This window comes from Nerophis ophidion, linkage group LG10 (assembly GCF_033978795.1).
Source record: "Nerophis ophidion isolate RoL-2023_Sa linkage group LG10, RoL_Noph_v1.0, whole genome shotgun sequence".
In the NCBI taxonomy this organism is placed as follows: Eukaryota; Metazoa; Chordata; class Actinopteri; order Syngnathiformes; family Syngnathidae; genus Nerophis; species Nerophis ophidion.
Window position 1 is genome coordinate 60741078 of NC_084620.1, and position 6000 is coordinate 60747077.

At 39.7% G+C, this 6000-nt stretch overlaps 1 protein-coding gene across 2 annotated transcripts in view; it reads left to right on the forward strand.

Moving 5' to 3' along the window:
• The window catches only part of grm8a (glutamate receptor, metabotropic 8a), a 460233-nt gene that overhangs the window by 205145 nt on the left and 249088 nt on the right, over window positions 1-6000 (forward strand). The window lies entirely within an intron of this gene.

A 6000-nucleotide genomic window follows, 5' to 3' on the forward strand; every position in this document is an offset into this window, starting at 1 on the left:
TTGGGTTGTCATTGCAAAAAGAGAGATTCTACAGCAGTTTTTAGGACTTTAGAGCTGCTGTTTTAAGCCACTGTTCTCACATAGTGTAGCTTTAAGGGCCAGTTTTGACGCACACTGTTTGTCTTCATGATTGGTACGTTTGGTTTTATTTGCAAAACAAAAACAAGGTCAAAAGATACCATTTGTGTACAACAACAAGAATAACTAGGGCTGTATTGACATAGTTTAACTTGCACATCAGTGGTGTCCTGGCTGATCTGACAACAGGTTCAAAAGCTACCATTCATGTACAAAAAAAACATAACTAGTGTTGTTTTGACATATGTTGGACTTGCACATCAGTGGTGTCCTGGCTGGTCCAACAAAACAGTCATTGTGGGGTTGTCGTTGCAAAAAGAGACTTTCTAATGCAGTTTTTACGACTTTAGAGCTGCTTTGTTAAGCCACTGTTCTCACATAGTGTAGCTTTAAGGGCCCGTTATGACGCACGCTGTGTTATCTTCATGATTGGTACCTTTAGTTTTATTTGCAAAACAAAAACAAGGTCGAAAGATACCAATTATATACAAAAAAAACATAACTAGTGTTGAATTGAAAAATGTTGGACTTGCACATCAGTGGTGTCCTGGCTGGTCCGACAAAACCGTTGTTGTGGGGTTGTTGTTGCAAAAAGAGAGATTCTAAAGCAGTTTTTACGACTTTAAAGCTGCTGTTTTAAGCCTCAGTTCTCACATAGTGTAGCTTTAATAGTCCCTTGTGACGCTTGCTTCACTTTCTTGATCATTGGTTTGTTAAGTTTTAATTGATTGACCACAACAACCGCCACTAGTGTAACTTGGTCATGCCTTCAACTTATGCAACAGTGGTGTCCTGGCTGGTCCAACAACAGGGTCACAAACTACCATTTACGTACAAATAAAAACATAACTAGTGTTGTTTTGGTATATGTTAGACTTCCACATCAGTGGTGTCCTGGCTGGTCCAACAAAAGTTTTGTTGTTTGGGTTGTCATTGCAAAAAGAGAGATTCTACAGCAGTTTTTAGGACTTCAGAGCTGCTGTTTTAAGCCACTGTTCTCACATAGTGAAGCTTTAAGGGCCAGTTTTGACGCACACTGTTTGTCTTCATGATTGGTACGTTTGGTTTTATTTGCAAAACAAAAACAAGGTCAAAAGATACCATTTGTGTACAACAACAAGAATAACTAGTTTTGTATTGACATATGTTGGACTTGCACATCAGTGGTGTCCTGGCTGGTCCAACAAAACAGTTATTGTGGGGTTGTCGTTGCAAAAAGAGACTTTCTAATGCAGTTTTTACGACTTTAGAGCTGCTTTGTTAAGCCACTGTTCTCACATAGTGTAGCTTTAAGGGCCCGTTATGACGCACGCTGTGTTATCTTCATGATTGGTACCTTTAGTTTTATTTGCAAAACAAAAACAAGGTCGAAAGATACCAATTATATACAAAAAAAACATAACTAGTGTTGAATTGAAAAATGTTGGACTTGCACATCAGTGGTGTCCTGGCTGGTCCGACAAAACCGTTGTTGTGGGGTTGTTGTTGCAAAAAGAGAGATTCTAAAGCAGTTTTTACGACTTTAAAGCTACTGTTTTAAACCACAGTTCTCACATAGTGTAGCTTTACGAGTCCCTTGTGACGTTTGCTTCACTTTCTTGATCATTGGTTTATTGAGTTTTAATTAATTGACCACAACAACCGCCACTAGTGTAACTTGGTCATGCCTTCAACTTGCACATCAGTGGTGTCCTGGCTGGTCCAACAACAGGGTCAAAAGGAACCATTTACGTACAAAAAAAACATAACTAGTGTTGTATTGATATATGTTGGACTTGCACATCAGTGGTGTCCTGGCTGGTCCGACAAAACCGTTGTTGTGGGGTTGTCGTTGCAAAAAGAGAGATTCTAAAGCAGTTTTTACCACTCTAGAGCTGCTTTTTTGAGCCACTGTTCTCACATAGTGTAGCTTTAAGAGTCCCTTGTGACGCTTGCTTTATTTTCTTGATCATTGGTTTGTTAAGTTTTAATTAATTGACCACAACAACCGCCACTAGTGTAAATTGGTCATGCCTTCAACTTTCATATCAGTGGTGTCCTGGCTGGTCCAACAACAGGGTCAAAAGCTACCATTTACGTACAAAACCCCCCCCCAAAAAACTAGTGTTGAATTGAAAAATGTTGGACTTGCACATCAGTGGTGTCCTGGCTGGTCCGACAAAACCGTTGTTGTTTGGGTTGTCGTTGCAAAAAGAGAGATTCTAAAGCAGTTTTTACGACTTTAGAGCTGCTGTTTTAAGCCTCAGTTCTCACATAGTGTAGCTTTAATAGTCCCTTGTGACGCTTGCTTCACTTTCTTGATCATTGGTTTGTTAAGTTTTAATTGATTGACCACAACAACCGCCACTAGTGTAACTTGATCATGCCTTCAACTTATGCAACCGTGGTGTCCTGGCTGGTCCAACAACTGGGTCAAAAGCTACCATTTACGTACAAATAAAAACATAACTAGTGTTGTTTTGACATATGTTGGACTTGCACATCAGTGGTGTCCTGGCTGGTCCAACAAGATCATTGTTGTGGGGTTGTTGCTTTCAAAACTTTATGACTTTAGAGCTGCTGCTTTAAGCCACAGTTGTCACATAGTGTACCTTTAATAGTCCCTTGTGTAGCTTTCTTGATCATTGGTTTGTTAAGTTTTAATTGATTGACCACAACAACCGCCACTAGTGTAACTTGGTCATGACTTCAACTTACACAACAGTGGTGGCCTGGCTGGTCCAACAACAAGGTCAAAAGGAACCATTTACGTACAAAAAAAAAAAACATAACTAGCATTGTATTGATATATGTTGGACTTGCACATCAGTGGTGTCCTGGCTGGACTGACAAAAGTGTTGTTGTTTGGGTTCTCGTTGCAAAAAGAGAGATTCTAAAGCAGATTTTACGACTTTAGAGCTGCTGTTTTAATCCACTGTTCTCACATAGTGTAGCTTTAAGGGCCAGTTTTGACGCACGTTTGTTTGTCTTCATGATTGGTACATTTGGTTTTATTTGCAAAACAAAGACAAGGTCAAAAGATACCATTCAAGTACAAAAAAACCATAACCAGTGTTGTATTGACATATGTTGGACTTGCATATTAGTGGTGTCCTGGCTGGTCCAACAAAAGGGTCACAAGCTACCACTTACGTACAAAAAAAAAAACTAAAAAAAAAAAGACTAAACACTAGTGGTGTCCTGGCTGGTCCAACAAAACAGTTTTTGTGGGGATGTCGTTTTGAAAAGAGAGATTCTACTGCAGTTTTTATGACTTTAGCGTTACTGTTTAAACCCACAGTTTTTTTGATGTTGTTGTTCTTGTAAAACTGTGACATTTTTTTAGTAACATTATGACTTTTTTCATTACTTTGCGAAGTGAAAATCCCATTATTATTCCAATATTGCCAAAATGTTTAATTGTTTTTGTTGTTCTTGTAAAACAGTGACATTTTTTTATTAACATTTTGACATTTGTCATAACTTTGTGAAGTGAAATCCCGATTATTATTCTAATATTGCGAAAATTAGGAATTTTTTTGTTGTTCTTGTAAAACAGTGACATTTTTTAGTAACATTATGAATTTTGTCATGACTTTGCGAAGTGAAATTCCGATTATTATTCCAATATTGCCAACATTTTTTGTTGTTGTTCTTGTAAAACTGAATTTTTTTCGTGACATTATGACTTTTTTCATAACTTTGCGAAGTGACATTTTGATTATTATTCTAATATTGCCAAAAAAAAAACGTTTGTTGTTCTTGTAAAACAATGACATTTTTTTTAATAACATTACGACTTTTGTCATCACTTTGCGATGTGACATTCCGATTATTATTCTAATATTGCCCCCAAAAATGTTGTAAAATAGTGACATTTTTTTTAGTAACATTAAGACTTTTGTCATAACTTTGTGAAGTGAAATTCCGATTATTCTTCTAATATTGCCAACATTTTTTTGTTGTTGTTGTTCTTGTAAAACAGTAAAAAAATGTTTCTAACATTATGACTTTTAACATAACTTTGCAAAGTGAAATTCCAATTATTATTCCTAATATTGCCAAAATGTTAAAGTTTTCCTCCAAAATTGAGACTTTGGTAAAGTAAAATTTCGACTCTTTTCAAAAAACTGCCAAATATTTAGGCTTTTCTTGTAAATTTGTGACTGTTATTGAGTACAATTCCAACTTGGATCGTAACATTTCACCCATGTTCGGTTTTTCTTGTAAGATTTCGACTTGCGTTGAGTAAAATTACAAGTAGGAGATGCATCTTTAAAGGTGAGTGATGTCAAAACACGGAGGCGGAGAACGCTCTTCCTCCTCCTCTTCTCGGGGACAGGCATGGCACGGTTGGAAGAGTGACCGTGCCAGCAGACCGAGGGTTCCTGGTTCGACCCCCCCAGCTTCTACCAACCTCGTCACGTCCGTTGTATCCTTGAGCGTGACACCTCACCCTTGCTCCTGATGAGTTGTGGTTAGTTGGGGCCTGGCCTGGCAGCTGTTGCCATCAGTGTGTGAATGTGTGTGTGAATGTGGAAATAGTGTCTAAGCGATTTGATTACCTTGGAAGTATAAAAGCACTATACAAGTACAACCCATTTATCATTCATCTCGCAGCTTCAGGGCCTGACATCGACATAAACAACGTTGGCATCAAAGTGCATTTTTTTTGTGTGTGCTTTCAGTCGTGTCATATTTGATCACGCATCTGTTTAAAAGCGGAATAAAGTGTTCTGCGTTTAGCGTCAATTCTCCACGGCTCCCGCGGACAGAGAACAAATTGCATGAGAGTAAACGAGAGCGACACCTTTTTAAAGGGGGGGACCACCCGGACCCCTGTCCCTGCAGAGTCGCCTCTTGGAGTGATATTGACGGCTCGCAAATGGGAGCCGGCTTCTCTTGTCGCATGGAAAGTCATCACTTTGGGCAAATGTTTACTGACGGGCGTGGCCGAAGAAGCCAGGGTCCTGCTGCTGTCCTCCTCCGCCATTGTTTGTGCCATCCATTCCTGACTCTCCGCGTTTGGGGTCGGAGGGCCTCGGGCCTCTGTCAGTCAGCACATCCATGTTTACTGTGGTGTCTCATCACTCTCTCTCTGTGTGTGTGTGTGTGTGTGTGTGTGTGTGTGTGTGTGTGTGTGTGTGTGTGTGTGTGTGTGTGTGTGTTAGAGGAGTCAGCATATATTCCCCTGCCCCTTGAGTGTGTATGAGTGTGTGTGTTCTGGCAATTCTGACTGAATGGGGACATCGCTCTGTTTACACAGTTACCTTTCGGGGACTTCTGACGGTGTGGGGACCAAGAAACAGGTCCCCTAAAGGGAAACCTTTTTAAATCATGGATATATTCTTAAGATGCCTAATGGTCCTCAGTAGTCACGTACAAATTTGTGTGAATTATGCAAATTGATATGAATTTTATCCCCATGAACCATATTAACTCTTTTTTCCCAGGGTCCCCAGTAAGTATGATCAGCACATTACTTCATCATTCCAGAGATTTAAAGACATGTATGAGCTAACTGGGCAGTGGACATTTTAACTCATGTTTTGTATGCCTCCAAAAGCTGTAGAAAGGGTGGTCCCCACAAGTCATGATCAACAACTAGGTCCCCATTCCAAATGATAACCAGTGTGTGTGTGTGTGTGTGTGTGTGTGTGTGTGTGTGTGTGTGTGTGTGTGTGTTAGAGGAGTCAGCATATATTCCCCTGCCCCTTGAGTGTGTATGAGTGTGTGTGTTCTGGCAATTCTGACTGAATGGGGACATCGCTCCGTTTACACAGTTACCTTTCGGGGACTTCTGACGGTGTGGGGACCAAGAAAAAGGGTTCCCTAAAGGGAAACCTTTTTAAATGTTAGATCTATTCTTAAGATGCCTAATGGTCCTCAGTAGTCACGTACAAATTTGTGTGAATTATGTAAAATAATATAAATTTTGTCCCC